Genomic DNA, 19,456 nt, shown 5'->3' with positions numbered 1-19,456 from the left:
AATTATTTTGCTTGGCAAGCCAGAGCTGTGGGCATTATGCCAGGTCCTGTTGCCGAAGTCTATGACAGCTTTGCTGCCCAGAAGCCCCTAGAGACACTGTTAAGTACCTGCCGGAACACAAGACTGGTAGAAGCCTTCAATCTGATCACAGGCTGTATCTTCAAAAATGGAAAATAGAAAGTCAACTAGAGAACTCATCCTCCTGGCAGATGATGAGTGAGAAAGCATTATCAGTTTGATACAAATGGAGTGATGCTGCATCTTTACATTTCCAGAATCTCTGTTGCTAATAATAGTGAGCTGAGCTGGTATGTTAATTCTTAGAGTTTCATCAGCTTCATTAGCTGTAGATATATACCTCTGCTCAGGGCCTATTTGGATGCAACATCATTTTTAGCAGAAGTGATCATGGATCCTCCAAAGCCTGTTTGGGCCCAACAATGTATATCCAAAGACAAGTCAAATTAAATTAAGAGAAATTTGCAGCCAGAAGGTTGGGGAATAGTTATTATCATTACAATTGGTTGTAGTTAGTCATGAAAACTAAGGCCTGTGTTGGTAGAAAGAGGGCTTATGCCAATGACATCCTTGTACTTGAGGTTCTTAGGCAAGTAGCTAAAAAGAGTATCTTTAGGATAAGTTTATGTGTTTAGAATTAGGGAAACCTTTTTATAATGCTGAGGATGAGGATAAGTTCCAGGTCGGGGGCTAGATTCAGCCTGGTTCAGTAGTATAATTTGAGAATTGGAATGAAGGGAGATACTTTTAGACCAGCGCTGTCCAACCTTAGGTTTTTATTGAAACGATAGACAACATATTCTGATTTGCCATTTTAGTGCGGTGGCTCGGCTTCATTTACTAAAGCACTGATGTAAATTTCTATACTTGTAGGCCAGCTGCATCAATCACACTGTGGGCCACAGCACTTTGGACAGCCTTGTTGCAGACCACCAAAAAGTTAACAAAGGAAGTTTACTTAGCTATGGCATAGAACAGATATTCAACAGGGAGACAGCATTAGCCAGTTGGATTACAGCTTCCCTGCCTTCACATTTTCCATGGGGGTGTGCTTATCATGAAGTACATGTCAAACTTGGAATGGGAGAAAAATAGCCTAACTTGTGTGGGGTAGTCATTTTTCTTATTACAGTTATCCATGGACCCTGTTTAAAAGGATAACTTTTTTTTGATATTCAAATATATTGGGACGTAAAGTCCACCGGTCATTCTGAGATTTGGGTTATTCTTAGAATTTAAGAACGCCTTTTAAAGAGGAATTGAACATTGTTACTTTGAAATGATGTGTTTTAGTGGAAAGAGCACTAGGAGAGGAGTCAAAAGATATGGGTTCTTGTCCCAGGTCTAAAATAATTAATCATTAACATTAATTAACATAACTATTTGACATAATAATTGATTACGTGGGTATAGTGCTTTAAGGTCTGCAAAGTGCATTACATATGTTATTTGATCTTCATAACTCTATAATTTTATATAAGGAGCAACTGGACAAGATGGCCTCTGACACCTTACTGTACATGTACCTTACATGTACAAATGTACATGTAATTGTACAACATGTACAAAACCTTATTTACATGTACAAATCTATGATCCTGTAATCATAAACTGAACCTCAAAGAGGTTAAATGACTTACTTAGGGCCCGCAGCTAGTGATTCTCTGAGGCAGCTTTTGAATCCAGGAATTCCTGTTCCCAAGCCCAGTGTTCTGCTCACTATAACATGCTTCCTCACAGCATTAGCTGTCTGTGTGGGACATTGGCCCGGCTTCCATTTCTTCCTTGGTAAAATAAGGGAGTTTCACTAGTAGATCTCCAAGGTTCCTTCCAAACACTCGTAGTCAATGATCTCATTAATTACTTCCTGGGGAATTGTTCATAGGATCATATATTGAGATCTGGAAAGGACGTCAGAGATCACATACCTGCTTTATCTTCATGATTTTTCGGATGAAAACTAGAGGTACAAAGTTAGAAAACTAAGGAATAAAGATACTAAGTGATTTGTCTCTAGGTCAAAGAGGGTAGTGAATGGCAGAGCTGGGATTTGATCCTAGGTTTTCTGAGTCCAAATCCGTAACTCTCTCCGTTATACAACCATCTAGGTTACACACAAACTTTTAAGCTATATTGAAGAAGGATACGGTATACAGATAAGAGCAGGAAAAAGACATCAGACCATATGATGGAAAAGAGCCCAGACTACCACCATTATTTCCCTCTATGGTCAATCAGGAAGGAGGAGATGGGAGGAGCATATTTTTGTTTCCCAGAAAAGGTTTGAAAACAGTGCCTTGAGGTGTTACTGTCTACCTGGGGCTTTGTGCCTTCTCTGAAACGTACGGGACATGATAGATAACAGAATAAACATTTAACTGCCGTGGAAAGTCAAATGTTCTAAAATCAAAGATTTATACATGGCTGAAAAACCAATATTAAAATCTGTCGCTCTTTGCTACTCTAGGCAGCTTCCTATGTACTCTACCTCTAAATGTTGGCTCTGGGCATTGAACAAACAAGGTAAAGATATTACAATATTGATACTAGGGCATTGATTTGGCAGCCAGAAAACCCGTATTCATAACCCAAACCTGCTACCCTTGAGACGTTGGGCAAATGGCTTCATGGACTTCTGTGGGCCTTAGGTTCTTTTATCTATAAAATTAAGAGGTTGGAAGGATGCTATCTAAGGTCTCATCCAGCTCTAAATCTAATGAAACCCAAGTAAAATTTTCTGACCATAGATCACCTTGGCTCTGGGACATTGCAAAGGGACAAACAATTGGGTTAATTTATGCTTATTTCATGGAAGAGCCATCAGGGAAGAGGAATTTATGCTTGGCTTCTGTGAAGCAGGGCAGCTATCTACAGATATATATATGATAAATATCATGCAGGACTGTGGTAAATAGTGCAGCTGCAGAAAGCCACAAGGCTGCATTCCAGCCTGAAGGGGAGGCAAAGCCCTGAAGGACTGATGCTCACACTGCCTTTATCATCATCAAAAAACACTTAAGTGCCTTTGTGACTGCTGCCCATACTGTCCCCATGACCATAGAGATAAATCCATGATGAGATACATGACTATCAAAAGCCACATTATTCTAGGAGAGCTATGGATGTTCAGGGACAAAGGAAAATGGTATCAGTTTTTACCCACAAAAAGCTTTCTATTTTGGGGGAGAAAAATGAAGCAGTTAGGGGTGGATGTGTTTACAAATTTGTAAAATATAGAGCATTTAGTGTTTTTATTTTTTTCTATGGAGGTAGTCATTAAGGGATCCTTAGAAATCTTGTCCAACCCCTTCCTCCCCCCTTTTTGAGGCAATCAGGGTGAAGTGACTATTCCAGGGTCATACAGCTATTAAATGACTGAGGCAAGAGTTGATTTCAGGTCCTCCTGACTACAGGACTGGTGCTCTATCCACTGTGCCATCCAGTTGCCTCCAACCCTTTTATTCTTTTAAAATAAATTTTTATTTTTTTTATTATGTACATTTACAACTGCATCCTCCCACTCCCTCATAGGCAGCTGTTTCTTAAAAAGAGGAATTAAAAAAAAAAGTTCAGCAAAACCAATCAACATGTCAAAAAGGTCTGACATGGAAGAAAGAGAGTCAACTCCTTTATTTTACAGATGGAGAAACTGAGGCTGAAAGGGAAAGTGACTTGCCCAAAGTCACATAGGTTATCTGTCAGTAGCAGAGCTGGGATTCAAAGCCAAACTTTCTGATTGGAAATTCATGATATTTCCATCACGCTAAACTACAAGATGAGTTAAATCCAGGGGTGTACTGATAGATATTTAAGGACTAGCTCTTTGGGGAAAAAAATCGATACCTCATACACTTTTAAGCTTAATCTGCATTACTAGGATTTTTCCTTCACTTTCTTAAGTCTAGATTTGTAGGGTTTGGCGATTGCTGAGGTGCAAATGCTCATACTGAAAATTTAATAATAGGCTCTCTCAAGCTGGGTAGAGCTGGCTCTAGCTCACCCTGGTTAAATCCTATGAAGGAATATACTGTGTTACCCCATGTATAAGATGCACCCTTTTCTGAAAAACTTGGGGTCTAAAAACTGGGTGCATCTTATACAGTGGTTGTAGATTTTTTTACTTGCATTTCCCGCTTTTCTGCACTTGTTGTCTTTGCACTCATTGTTTTGCATTTGTTACCGGTATATTAGGTTATGTTTTGCCACATTCTGCCCAGAAATGGCTCAGAAAAGATTTTCGTACAGTGCTGAATTCAAGTTAAAAGTGATCCAGTTTGCACAAGTGAATGGAAATTGTGCTGCTGAACGTAAGTTTGGTCCTCTTCCAACTGAGAAAACAATCTGAGACTGGCTATGGAAAGAAGGAACCCTACTGAAAACACCAGTGCAGAAGACCATGAGAGGCCAGTCAGCAAAATGGCCTGATTTAGAGAGGGAATTGAAGATATGGATTGAAGAGCAAAGGGCAATTGGAATTCCTGTGTCCACAAAGATGGTTCAGCATGAGGCAAGAAGAATTGCTGATGAAAAAGATATTACTGATTTCAAAGGAGGACACAGTTGGTGCTTCAGATTCATGAAATGGAATGGACTAAGCATGTGTACATGCACCAGACTTGCCCAAAAGATGCCTGAAAGCCATGAGCAGATGAATAAAACTTGAGTTCAATAACTTTCTGTAATACATTTTTTTTTCAAATTTCAGGCCCCAAAATTAAGGTGCATCTTATACATCGGGAAATGCGGTAATCTAGAACATTTTGGCAGGTAAATTCAGTAGAATCCTATTTATAACACAACTCATTATTCCATGAGTTTGGATGTACTTTATGTCGTTATATTTTTAAAAGTGTCTAGTCATCATTTGTTTTCTATGATCATGGGGACAGCATGGATAGCTATCACAAAGGCATGCTAATCTAAAAAATTTACTTATTTATTTGTTTTTAGTTTTCAACATTCACTTCTATAAGATTTAGAGTTCTTAATTTTCTCCCCCTCCCTCCACTTCCCCCTCCCCAAGATGGCGTGCAATCTGATATAAGCTATACATGAATGATCGTAGTAAACATATTTCCACGTTAGTCATGTTGTAAAGAATTAGAACCAAAGGGAAAAACCATGAGAAAGAAGAAACAAACAAAAAAAGAGAGAGACAAAATAATATGTTTCAATTTGCTTTCAGATTCCATAGTTTGTTTTTGAAAAAATTAATTTATTTTTAGTTTTCAACGTTTACTTCCACAAGCTTTTGAGTTTTCAGTTTTCTCCTCCTCCCCTCCCCCCTCCCCAAGATGGTGGGCAATTTGATCTTGGCTCTACGTATACATTCTTAATAAACATATTTTCACATGTCCTGTTGTAAAGAAGTATTAGAAGCAATGGGAGGAACCATGAGAAAGATGAAGCAAAAGACCACAAAAGAAAAAAGGGAGCAAATAGTGTGCTTCCGTCTGCATTCAGACTCCATAGTTCTTTCTCTGGATGTGGACAGCATTTTCCCTCATGAGACTTTTGGACTTGTCTTAGATCCTTGCATTGCTGAAAAGAGCCAAGTCTGTGAAAGTTAGTCATCACACAATGTGGCTGTTACTGTGTACAACATTCTTCTGGCTCTGCTCACTTCACTCAGCATCAGTTCATATAAGTCTTTCCAGGTTTTTCTGAAGTCTGCCTGCTCATAATTTCTTAAAGCACAATAGTATGCTGTTACATTCATATACCATAATTTCTTCAGCCATTCCCCAGCTGATGAGGATCCCCTCAATTTCCAATTCTTGGCTACCACAAAAAGAGCTGCTATAAATTTTTTTTTGTGCATGTGGGTCCTTTTCTATTTTTATGATCTCTTTGGGATACAGTCCTAGAAGTGGTATTGCTGGGTCAAAGGATATGCACAGTTTTATAGACCTTTAGGCATAGTTCCAAATTGCTCTCCAGAATGATTGGATCAGTTCACAACTCCACCAACAATGCATTAGTGTTCCAATTTTCCTACATCTCCATTTATCATTTTCCTGTTTTGTCGTGTCAGCCAATCTGATAGGTGTGATGTGGTACCTTGGAGTGGTTTTAATTTGAATTTCTCTCATCAATAGTGATTTAGAGCATTTTTTCAAATTACTACAGGTAGTTTTAATTTCTTCCTCTGAAAACTGCCTGTTCATATCCTTTGGCCACTTATCAATTGGGGAATGACTTGTATTGTTGTAAATTTGACTCAGTTCTCTATAGACTTTAGAAATGAGGCCTTTATTGGGGACACTGGCTGTAAAAATTGTTTCTTAGCTTCTTGCTTCCCTTCTAATCTTGGTTGCATCAGCTTTGTGCAAAACCTTTTTAATTTAATGTAATGAAAATTATTCATTTTGCATAATGTTCTCTGTCTCTTATTCAGTCATAAATTCTTCCATTCTCTGTAGATCTGACAGGTAAACCATTCCCTACTCTCCTAATTTGCTTGTAGTCTTACCCTTTATGTAAAAATCATGTACCCATTTTGACCTTATCTTGGAATATGGTGTAAGATGTTGGTTTATGTCTAGTTTCTGCCATATTATTTTCCAATTTTCTCAACAGTTTTTGTTAAATAATGAGTTCTTATTCCAGAAGGTGGAGTCACTGGGTTTATCAAATAGTAGATTACTATCATCACTGACTCATGTAGATGTTTTTTGATGATGATGTTGAAGGCAGCAGTACATGCAGGCATTGATCCTTACAGGCTTTTGCCTTCCTTTCATCCTGGAATGATATAGCAGTTGCCCCTCTCCTGTACACACACACACACACACACACACACACACATATACACACATATACAGACACACACACATACATAAATATGTACATACATATATACCCACACATTTATACATGTATATATATATATGCCATTCTTGCCCCCTAACAACAGTGTTACAAGATATTTCTATTATGCAACCAATCAATATTAAGTACCTACTGTTAGCTAGGCACTATTTTGTTTGGAATACAAAGACTTCAGGGGACACAACAAAGTGTGAGGACAAAGAAATATTGAGACAAAGACAACAAAAAAGTGTAAAACTGTTTGAACCTTATTCTCAAGACCCTTGTAGTCCCGTTAAGATGCAGTAAGTTAAATAAGTTCAAGAGGCAAAAAAACCCAAACAGTTTAAAACAAGAATGGAGGAACTTTCCCAAGGCAGTGTATGATTAATTGCCAATTTCATGTGAGGACAATCAACACTGCAGTAGGGAAGAGGAAAGGCTGGAGCAGCGGCCTACGAAAGGCTCTGTAGAGGAAGGCTTTGTTTGCCCATGACTGTCCTCCCTGGTGACACAGCTTGCTCTCTGCCTCCTACAATATCATTGAAAAGTGATCATATGGATGTACATTGAATAGACAGACACCATCTATTCCACTTTTTCTCACTTCTAATGGCTAGGAAGCTTTTCCTTACATGAAACCGAAGTCTGCCTTTTATGCGATTTGCACCATATGACCCTCATTCTTCTCTCTGGGTCTAAGCAAAACAAGTCTAATTAATCTCCATGACAGGCCTTAAAATTTTAGATGTAGGGAAAGACTGTGGTTTTGTGGTGGCCAAAAAACAGGACAAGAACCAGAGGCTTTAGTTGCTGGAAAATATACATAATAGAGACAGGAATATAGATTAAGAAAGTGAAGAGCAAGCAAGGGTCTTATCTTTTATTAACTTTTTGTTCTTGTTCAACTCTATTTGCATGTTAATCCTAAAAGATCCTGGAAGTGAGGTGGGGTTCTTTGTCCTACCCTCCACATAGTCTCTGTGGATTTTGGAGATGAGTCCCTAATATTGATTTTAATTAAGTTTTTCTTAAAAGGTTTTCATTACATTTTCCTTAAAAGGTTTTCATTAAAAGGCATTTCCTAATCTTAAATCTGAGCCCACAGGACTTTGAATGAACACTAGACAAAGGTAGCTACAAGAACAGATTTCATCTTAGCCTGGAACCTTTTGTTGGCAGTTGTTGTCTGACTGGTTACTGTTTAGCTGTTCATTAAAAGATCTATGCCCCCTTGTCATGGATTGACTTTCTTGTCACTGTGCCCTAGCAGAAGGTAAAAGAAAGGAACAGCTATCCTGAGGAAGCTAGAAGAAGCCCAGTAGATAGTGACATGGTCACCTTGAGACCAATAGACACACTGAGCAGAATCCGTATAATGTAGAATGATACCCAGTATAGAGACTCAATGACCAGTGGAGACAATGTGCCCCAACAAAGATGGTACTAGGGCATAGGCAAAAGAGAGCAGCTCAACAATGTCACCAGAAGAGATCAACAGCTCCACAGAATCAGAGACATGAGATGCTTTGGTCACATATGTGCCCTGGGCATACATTTACCCCACATAAGCCCTCTATGCACGTTCCCTAGACATGTATGTTCTCTATGTGTGTACCGTACCCAACTAGTGGTATGGTAACCTGGGAAAGAGTGTGTCTTATGAATGCCTGGAGAATCTTTTTCTTGTTACTGTATTCGCCATGTTATTTTATTAAATGGCCTAAAAAAACCCGCTAATGTGTCCTTTGGCTGGCTGTTAAAAGTAAACACACAAATTAGGGCTCATGAACTTAGACTTTGAGTAGACACTGACCCACAGAGTTTATCGAACCAGAAGTAGCTTTTCTGGGGTCCTATGTGGAAGGTGGTATCCCAGGTGCAACATTGAAGACATCTATCATTTCTCCAAATAGTCTCTTCTTCAACATAAACAGCCCCTGTTTCTTCATCTGATCTTTGTATGGCATGGAGTCAGAAAACTTAATTTCAAATCCCTAACCTGCCTAATCTTAGATAAATGGCTTGATTACTTTGAACCTCAGTTTTCTCACCCATGAAATAGATCTCCAGTCCTCTCATGATGCCTGTCACCCCCTTTTAAATGGTCTTTAGCTTCTGCTTTTCTCTTATTCTGGGCCAAACCTAACTTAGGCCAGTCAGGTGATGCAAGCTTGGGATTAGAATGAAATGAGACATTTATGGACTATAAACAAAAGAATTTACTAATGAAAGAAGGAAGGAAACAAACCTTTATCATATACCAGCTATATGCTAAGCATTTTACAAATATCTTATTCTCTAAACAACCCTGGGAGGTAGGTGCTGTTATTATCATCCCCACTTAACAGCTAAGGAAACTGAGGCAGATGGAGGTTAAATAACTTGTCCAGGATCACAGAGCTGGTAAGTGTCTGAGGCAGTATTTGAACCAAGTTCTTCATGATTCAAGGCCCGATGCTCTATACACTGAGCAACGATTCTTATGATTAAAAAAGAGAAACTAATTAAAATTAAATATTAATTTCCTGCACTTCCACACTCACCATGATAATTGCCAATCCTAGGTCAGATAAGTATCACTGAATGGTTTTAGAAATTCTGCTAAAGCCTCCAGAGCATCAACTCCCAATAGGGTGACTTTTTATGTGTAAGAAGACAAAGAAGCCAAATCAATAATTTGAACCCTACTCCCTTGGGCTAACCCAATCCAAGCCTAGCCTCTTTTTCTTCTTACAGAAAAACCAGCCAACCTATCTAACAGCTACCATTTCTACCGCCCCTCTTAAGATTGGTGCACAGGACTGATCACATAGCTCTGGTGCAGTAGAAATAGGACTCTTACATCTCTCATTCTAGATATTGTGTTTCTCTTAATGCAGCATACAACAGAGAATGTAGAATAGTGTATAGGTATTTAAGGCTGTGAGTTTTATTTCCAGTTCTCTTCTTGGATATTATGTTCTATGAATTACTGGTTTTCTCTTCTAGTCTTATTGCTGACATTCCCCATGGTACCAGGCTTAATAGATCTAGGTGGGTGGTTTTCTTCATTCCTCTTCAGTTTAAAACCTTTTTGATCAGATGCATGACATGACTACATTTAAAAAAATTTTTTTTAAATTTATTTAATATATTTAGTTTTCAGCATTGATTTTCACAAAAGTTTGAATTACAAATTTTTTACCCGTTTCTACCCTCCCCCCATTCCAAGATGGTGTATATTCTGGTTGCCCCATTCCCCGGTCAGCCCTCCCATCTGTCACCCCACTCCCCTCCCATCACCCTTTCCCTTCTTCTCTTGTAGGGCAAGATAAATTTCTATGCCCCATTGTCTGTGTATCTCATTTCCTAACTGCATGAAAAAGCTTTTTTTTTTGTTGTTGTTTTTGAACGTCTGTTTTTAAAACTTTGAGTTCCAAATTCTCTCCCCTCTTCCCTCCCCACCCACCCTCCCTAAGAAGGCAAGCAATTCAACATAGGCCACATGTGTATCATTATGTAAAACCCTTCCACAATACTCATGTTGTGAAAGATTAACTATGTTTTGCTCCTTCCTAACCTATCCCCCTTTATTGAATTTTCTCCCTTGACCCTGTCCCTTTTTGAAAATGTTTGTTTTTTATTACCTCCTCCCCCCATCTCCCCTCCCTTCTATCATCTCCCCTTTTTTATCTTCTTCCTCCTTCTTTCCTGTGGGGTAAGATACCCAATCGAGTGTGTATGGTATTCTCTCCTCAGGTCAAATCTAATGAGAGCAAGATTTACTCATTCCCCCTCACCTGCCCCCTCTTCCCTTCCTACAGAACCACTTTTTCTTGCCACTTTTAATTTACCCCATTCTATCTCTCCCTTTCTCCCTCTCTCAATATATTCCTCTTTTATCCCTTAAATTGATTTCATTTTTTTAGATATCATCCCTTCATATTCAACTCACCCTGCGCCCTTTGTGTATGTGTGTGTGTGTGTGTGTATGTGTATATATACAAACATAGACACACACATATGTATATATATGTATACACACATATATATGCATATTCCTTTCAGCTACTATGATATTGAGGTCTCATGAATCATACACATCATCTTTCTATGTAGGAATGTAAACAAAACAGTTCAACTTTAGTAAGTCTCTTATGAGTTCTCTTTCTTGTTTACCTTTTCATGCTTCTCTTGATTCTTGTGTTTGAAAGTCAAATTTTCTATTCAGCTCTGTTCTTTTTACTGAGAAATTTTGAAAGTCCTCTATTTTATTGAAAATCCATATTTTGCCTTGGAGCATGATACTCAGTTTTGCTGGGTAAGTGATTCTTGGTTTTAAACCTAGCTCCATTGACCTCCAGAATATCATATTCCAAGCCCTTCGGTCCCTTAATGTGGAAGCTGCCAGATCCTGTGTTATCCTGATTGTTTTTCCACAACAGTCAAATTGTTTCTTTTTGGCTGCTTGCAGTATTTTCTCCTTGACCTGGGAGCTCTGGAATTTGGTGACAATGTTCCTAGGAGTTTTATTTTTGGGATCTATTTGAGGAGGTGATCTGTGGATTCTTTCAATTTCTATTTTACCCTCTGGCTCTAGAATATCAGGGCAATTCTCCTTGATAATTTCTTGAAAGATGATATCAAAGCTCTTTTTTTGATCATGGCTTTCAGGTAGTCCAATAATTTTTAAATTATCTCTCATGGATCTACTTTCTAGGTAGGTCAGTGGTTTTTCCAATGAGATATTTCACATTGTCTTCCATTTTTTCATTCCTTTGGTTCTGTTTTATGATATCTTGATTTCTCATCAAGTCACTAGCTTCCACTTGCTCCAATCTCATTTTTAAGGTAGTATTTTCTTCAGTGGTCTTTTGGACCTCCTTTCCCATTTGGGGAATTCTGCCTTTCAAGGCATTCTTCTCCTCATTGGCTTTTTGGAGCTCTTTTGCCATTTGAGTTAGTCTATTTTTTAAGGTGTTGTTTTCTTCAATTTTTTTTCAGTATTTTTTTGGGTCTCCTTTAGCAAGTCACTGACTTGTTTTTCATGGTTTTCTTGCATCATTCTCATTTCTCATCCCAATTTTTCCTCTACTTCTCTAACTTGCTTTTCCAACTCCTTTCTGAGCTCTTCCATGGCCTGAAACCAGTCCATGTTTTTCTTGGAGGCTTTTGTTGTAGGCTCTTGGACTTTATTGACTTCTTCAGGTCGTATGTTTTGGTCTTCTTTGTCACCAAAGAAGGATTCCAAAGTCTGAGACTAAATCTGGGTGTGTTTTCGCTGCCTGGCCATATTCGCATCCAACTTACTTGACCCTTGAGTTTTTTGTCGGGGTATGACTGCTTGTAGAGCAAAGAGTACTTTGTTCCAAGCTTGAGGGGATGTGCCGTTGATTTCAGAGCTATTTCTATACAGCCAGCTCTGCCACACCAGCACTCCTCCTTCCTCAAGAACCACCAACCTGGACCTGAAGTAAATCTTCAGCAGGCTCTGCACTCCTGCTCTGATCTGCCGCTTAAATCCTCCCACCACGTGGGCCTGGGGCCTGAAGTAACTGCAGCTGTAGTTCTGTAGCTGCCCCTCCCCCGCTGCCCCTGGAGCGGTGGCTGAACCTCGAACTTTGGTCCCCGTAGCCTTTCCCACTAACCTTCTCTGTTGTCTTTGATGTTTGTGGGTTGGGAAGTCTGGTAACTGCCACAGCTCACTGATTCAGGGTGCTAGGGCCTGTCCTGCCCAGCTCCCGGTCTGGTTGGTCCTGCTGCCTCCCACGCTGAGCTCTGCTCCCCTCCACTCCGTGTGCCATAGACCTCATCCAGCAACCATCCAGGCTGTCCTGGACTGGATCCCTGCTTCCCTCTGCTATTTTGTGGGTTCTGCAGTTCTAGAATTTGTTCAGAGCCATTTTTTATAGGTTTTTGGAGGGACCGTGGTGGGGAGCTCACGCAAGTCCCTGCTTTCCAGCCGCCATCTTGGCTCCACCCCTGGAAGTCCACAACTACATTTTAAATAGCCTTTGTTAGGGAACTTCCATCCATGTTCAAAAGCTCGTCATACATATGTTTTATTTTACTTTTTTTGGCAGGGCAATTGGGGTTAAGTAACTTGCCCAAGGTCACACAGCTAGTACAGGTGTCAAGTGCCTGAGGTATAACATATATTTTAAAGCCATGGTTCAGAAACCAGAAAAAGATAGCATTTTCTCAGCTATCTATTTACTTTCCAAATTTGCCTTTCTCTCCTGAATCTCCTACCTTTAATCAGTAGTAGTGATAAAAACACCAACTGTGCCCAGGAGGGCTTCAGTTCTTTTGCCCAGAACTTTGTTTTCTTTAAAAATATTTCATAGAGTTTTTCTTTTAGTATATTTCATCTCCATGTGAATCGCTAGGAAGGTAATAGTTGTCTGTAGGTTTCTTAAGTCTCGGAAGACCACCTCTTGCCACCTCACGTGTCCTGGGAAGACTCACAGATCTTTCTATTGTTTCTGTCAGATTGACAAATAGCTGTCTCAGTATCCCTTGGTAGGGAGCCATCAAAAACCACTATTCATTTCTTCTTTCTTATGATCTTTAATGGATGACTTGTTAGCTGATGGTGCTTCTTGATTCACATCAAGAATCTTTAGAGCACAGAAAGCTTCTTCCTTCATAGGAGGAATCTGCCTTTTGAGTCTGCCTTTAGATCTGCCTTTTGCAAGAACTTCATACCTGTTACTTAGTTCCAAATTTTTAGGATCCTTTCTTATTCTTCTTCCCTTTCTGTTTCATATTTTTCTACCTTTAACCTCTAGCCAATTGCCTGCAATTCTGCTTTGTCACTCCCTCCTTACACAACTTCTTCCATTCTTTCAGGAAACATTTACCCACCGCATCCCCACCATATAGGTATGCAAGATCAACCCTATATAAAATTGTGAAGTAGGTTAAGGTTATTTTTAGTCTTCTTTTCCCTCACCATCTTTTTATTTCTCTTCTTATCCCCAGTTGGCCACTATCCTTATGGACTTTTCCCTTTGCTCCTACAAACATTTACTTCCCAGAAACGATGTGATTAAACTCCTTTGATTTAGATATAATTCTTCACAAGGTTTTTGGTATCACCTTTTCCAGGTAGGATTTGTGTTTTAAAAGAGAATAAAGCCTAAGCCAAGGAGATAAGTCTACAATGATAGAATTTCAAGTTAAGCAGAACTGCAGGGAGAATAATAATTTTAGTGCAACTACATGAATGCAGGAAAAGGTTTAGAACCTCTACCCTTATCACTCTAGGCTGGCTAGCATAAAGTTCCAGGATAATCTATGTGGCCCTGGTGTCATCTTCTGGGGTATGACTAATTTAAAGGAATTTATTCACCCCAAATCTAGACAGTTAAATGGCCCAGTAGATAGAGTGCTATATTTGGAGTCCAGAAAACCTGAGTTCAAATCCTACCTCAGACACTTTCTTACCTGGATAAACCTGGGCAAGTTACTTCATCTCTCAACCTCAGTTTCCTCACAGGTAAAATGGAGATAATGGCAATTACATCACAAGGTTATTGTGAAGATCACATGAAATAACATATGTACAACAAACCTTAAAGAACTTACTATTATTATTTTTAGGGAAGTTACCATTGCGGTGGAAGCAATGGAGTCCAAAAGTCTTGACTTCAGGAATTTTCATTGTGTTGCTTGTATGCTTTATGAGTCTGACTCACAAAGGAGGTGAAATACCCCTGTGGCTGTGAATTATCCTTATGAAAGCGTTATAACCATTCCCTACCCAAAACATGTAGCTGTATTCAGTAGAAAACCAGGAGGTGGCTAGCCCTGGAAGGAATATCAGCATATGGCAATACAGTGGAGAATGCAGCCTAGTAAATGACATCCTCAGCTCTCTTGGGAACTGGCAAGCATTGGGTTTGGAGGCAGAAGAAGTGGTCCTGTTGGACACAACCCTGAGAGATATATATGTTCCTCCTCCCACCTGATGTGTTGGAATCTGTGGGAGAATGTACCCCTGAATTTATGGGTGTAATTTTCCTTATTTCTTATCTTAGTAAATATTAAATGCCTCTGATTTGACTCAAATATACCTTTTTAGTTTGGTCTGGTAAAGAAAGAAGCATCAGATTGAGGTTGGTAGACAGTGGCTTTGAACAGATGTTGACCCATAATATGCCTTGAACAAGGACGTCACTTTCAGGAGGTGGGCTAGATGGTCACTTGTGGTTCATCAGAGTACTTTGTGACATATTTGAGGTTTACAGAGGTATTTGGGGAGGACTTCTGAAGTTCTGTCAGTCAAATCCTAATCTGCCTGTTCAAATGTCAGAGCTAGGTTTAATTACAAACATGACTGTGACACTTAATTGACATTTAACTGTACCTGTTGCTAACCTAGACCTGTCAATGAGTTGTTGTTGTGAGAAAAGCATTCTGTAAACCTTAAATGTGATTTATTACTTCTAAGATTAGCCCTGTGCAAAACTCACCGGACTAGCCTTGAAATCAGTAGCTGAACTTCAAATTCTGTTCTAGGCTCAGTATGATACGATATGATGTGAGAAACACTTAATAAGTGCCAACTATGTGCCAGGTACTATACTAAGCACTGGGGATATAAATAAGACAATCCCTGCCCTCAAGGAACTTACAATCTAATGGGGGAAGTCAATATACAAAAGGAAGATGAAGAGGAGGTGAGGAGTGCCAGAATCTACCCTGTCTGAGGGCATAATGAAGATGATGGAGTTGGAACCAAGCCAAGCATCTGGTAGCAAAAGAAGAGATGGCTGGCATCTTATGCCCTTTACAGAGGGAGATTATGGAAGAAGTTTTTGCTCTACTTTCCAGTCAGAGAGGCAGAAGCAACTGAGGGTACTGACAAGGTGTGGGTAGCAAAGGTGCAACTCAGTGATTGGCAAAGCCTTTAATTGAGCCTTTCTGGTGTTCCCCATCTGTTAAAATTTATATCCTCCAAAGGAATGTGGCTGACTGCTCACAAAACCCTCATATTCGAAATTCACCAGATTTTTTTCTAGCTGCCATTCTTCATGGTAGAAAGCTGGAGATACCTGGAACTGTCTTTCTGGGAGCCCCTTTATTACTACAGTGAAAAAACCTTGACTCTGGATTCAGAGGTCCTGAGTTCCAATTCTTCCTCAGGGGCTTACTGTGTGAGAAACTAATTTCACCACCTTGGGCCTCTCTTCTTCTGTAAAATGAAGGGGTTAGATTAGTTGGTCTTTGAGGTTCCTTTCAGTTCTATATTTGTGATCTATGACTTCTACCCAGTTTGATTACGGATGACTAACCCTATGAGGCATCATATCTATTTAGGCACGTATATGCACAACCACACGGAGACATACATACTTATGGAGGCATACACAAACTTTGCTTCCCAACTCTCTAACTCTTATGTCTGGAGCTTATACTAGACTAGACAGTGCAGTTACTGTTGGAAGAGATTCAAGTATAGGCCATGTAAATGATTAGAACAGGAGTTCCTAGGTTGGGGGTCCATGGACCCTTTGTGGATAAATAAAATGGTCTGTGGATAAATTTCAAGAGTTCCTTGAACTAGGATGGGAAAAAATTACATCTTTATTTTCACTAATCTTTGGTTTCCTTTTTAGTTATATGCATTTTATTTTATGCATTTAAAAATGTGATAAGGGGTTCATAGACTTCACCACACTTCAAAGGGGTCCAAAAAACAAAGAAAGTTAAGAATTCCAGGATTAGAAAATTAATCCTAAAGCACTCTTTTCTCCTAACGTACCTTCCATTGCCCATTTCTGCACATGAATGAATAAATGAAAAAATGTTGCCATCTTCTCCCTTGTTTTCTACTCCTTTCTTAGTTTATTTCTTCAACACTTCTATTTTCTCTTTACAAATCGGAATATGTTTCTCCTAGAAATCTTTTCCCCTTCTGCCTTGGTTGATCTGATCTTTACATAGTGTGCTGACCAGAGGCATGGCTATAGAACAGACAGGGTTAGTTCTGGGTCACTGATAGCCTCCACAGGTTTCATTAGGCCCAGTAGAGGGCAGCAAGCATCTGTCACCAGGCCATCTGGCACAGGGCTTACAGCTGTGACCTGGGGGGAATGGTAGCTGGTGGGGGAAGAATTCAGGTCCACAAACACAAAATACTTCACCAGAGGAGCTCAGCATAAGAGGGCAGCAAAGGGTGTGAAGCAATGGGTCAACATAGTTTGAGAGTGTATAGTTGGGACATAAACCAGAAGGTGAGAACCTAGGTAGGTGAGCTAAGGATAGAGTCAAGGTGGGCAATGAGGAATGAGTCAGACTACAGATCAGAGGAGCAGAGGAAGGTCAGGGCCAGTAAATTTAGATGAGGAGCCAGGCAGTAGTACTGAGGAGCATTGGGCATGGAAGGAATGGTGACCACACCACTGGAGTTTAGACTCTCAAAAGGAAAGAGGCACTGTAGGTCCCAGGACCTGCCCCACCAACCCTTTGTTGTGGGGAGATATAGGCTATGTTTTCTTAGAATATCTAACCATAATTTAAAAATAAATCTTTCTTTCTACCCACCTACTCTCAGTTGAACCTGTGTTTGACTTTGACTGGGGTTGAGAAGAGTAGGATGTAGGATTGGTCTGAATTCTGGTACTCAATGATGTTGCAATTTTCTGTGTTTCACCATTAGTATTCATTTTTGTAACAGAAGAGAGGCCAAGATGCCATGCAGTTGCTTAATTAGCGATGAGTGCTAGCGCTTTCGTATTTACATCTAAGAGATAAAGGAAGAATCTGCAGGTTTAGTTTTTATTTTCATTAAAATCAAGCAAACAAAAAACACTGGTTCTGGAGTCAGAGAAGCTGGGATTTAATCCTTCCTCTGATGCTTACTAAGCGCAGCTAGGTGGTGCAAGCAGCTAGAGTGCTGGGCCTGGAGTCAGGGAGGCTTATCTTCCTGAGTTCAAATCCAGCCCCAGACATTTACTGGCTGTGTGACCCTGGACAAGTCACTTAACCCTGTTTGCCTCGGTTTCCTCATCTGTAAAATGAGCTGGAGAAGGAAATGGAAAACCATTTCATTATCTGTCAAGAAATCCCCAATAGGGTTACAAAAAGTGAGACACCACTGAATAGCAGAGAAGCAGCAGATGCTTACTATGTGACTTAGCAAGCACCCTAGCATACCCAGCATGGCCTGCTAGCACAGGTTCTTTGATCTGCTTTTATAAAGAAAAGATAGCTTCAAAGGGGTTAACAATTAAACAATGCAGACTTTATTCTATCTGACCTTCTCACAAGGGTTTCTGAGAACCAAATCCTATTGCATTCCCTAGTCACCCTTCTGGCAGGGGCTGGTGAGAAGCAGTGGGGAACCTCCTTCTATGTCTTGAGACAGGTACAACTTGTACATTTCCCTAAATCCCCTCAAGCCTCAATGGGGGCCAGTTGAGGCAAACACAGATTCCCCCAAGTCTTAATGGGGGCCGATCAAGGCACACACAGCCTCCCAGCTTGTGCATTCCAACCCTAAAGGTTCCCCACTCACTGACCAGTGCCCACCTGCTTCATACTTACACTCCACCCCTGCAGGGTCTTGACCTTTACAATCTAAATAGGTGATACCTGGCCCTTATAAGCTACATGGGTCACGGTAGAGATGTTTTGAACCACAGAACTCATATCTACCACCTGGGAACAAGAGATTGTTATGGCCATGGATCCTGGAAAACCAAACTCCAAAAAATACGAACAAAAATCCACTTTGCTTATGCTTACAGGTCCCTGGGCCTCACTTTACTCATCTATGAAATGAAGGGGTTGGACTCAATGATCTCTGAATTGTTCCTTCTACTTCTAGATCTGTTACTCTATGGACCTTTCCAAGATGGGCATCAGGATGCCATTTCCCTTCCTGTGCAATGTTACCATAGCCAAACCCATTGTCAGCCAAAGATAGCTCTTAAGTTGAGCTAAGAGAAGGCCTTTGGTACAATGATCTATTTCAAACACATGGCCTAATTTTGAGAGGTGAAAGCTTGATGCGCCCCACGGCTGCTAAACATTACAATGTTCTGTTTTATTCTCTTTATGGGAAGTGTTTCTCATTCCTTTGGAAAGTTATAGGCAAGTCATTGTATGAACTAGGGAAAAAACCACTCTGAACTACAGAATACTTTTCAGTAAAAAACCCCCAAAACCATTTTATTAGAAAAAAGATATAGTGCTGGAAGGGATTTTAATTTCTCATTTTACATATGAGGAAACTGAGGCCTGCCTGAGTAATTTGCCCAAATGCACACATGGTAAAATGGCAGAATTGGGATTCAAATGTACTTCTTCTGACTCCAAATCCGGCACTGTTAACACTATACTATGCTGTTCATTTTGAGTTTATATAGTAATTCAAACACACTTCTAATATCATTCTGACAGTATTTCCAAAGAGACCTCCTGTCAGCCTGCTATTGTCAACACTAACTGGGGCTCACTTGTGGCTCATTTCTGCTTAGGTGGAAAGGCTTTGAAAATTCACTATGCTCTAATCGTTCAAGGAGATGCCTGGGTACTTGCTAGCTCCTTATTCCTTCCTGTTACAAGACACTCATGTATTCTTCACCTAGACTTCACCAATGGACTCATCTTTTGTTTGTCTCTCATCTTGGCATCA

The sequence above is a fragment of the Trichosurus vulpecula genome, chromosome 4 (genome assembly GCF_011100635.1).
Source record: "Trichosurus vulpecula isolate mTriVul1 chromosome 4, mTriVul1.pri, whole genome shotgun sequence".
Taxonomy (NCBI): Eukaryota; Metazoa; Chordata; class Mammalia; order Diprotodontia; family Phalangeridae; genus Trichosurus; species Trichosurus vulpecula.
This window is presented reverse-complemented; position numbering follows the sequence as displayed.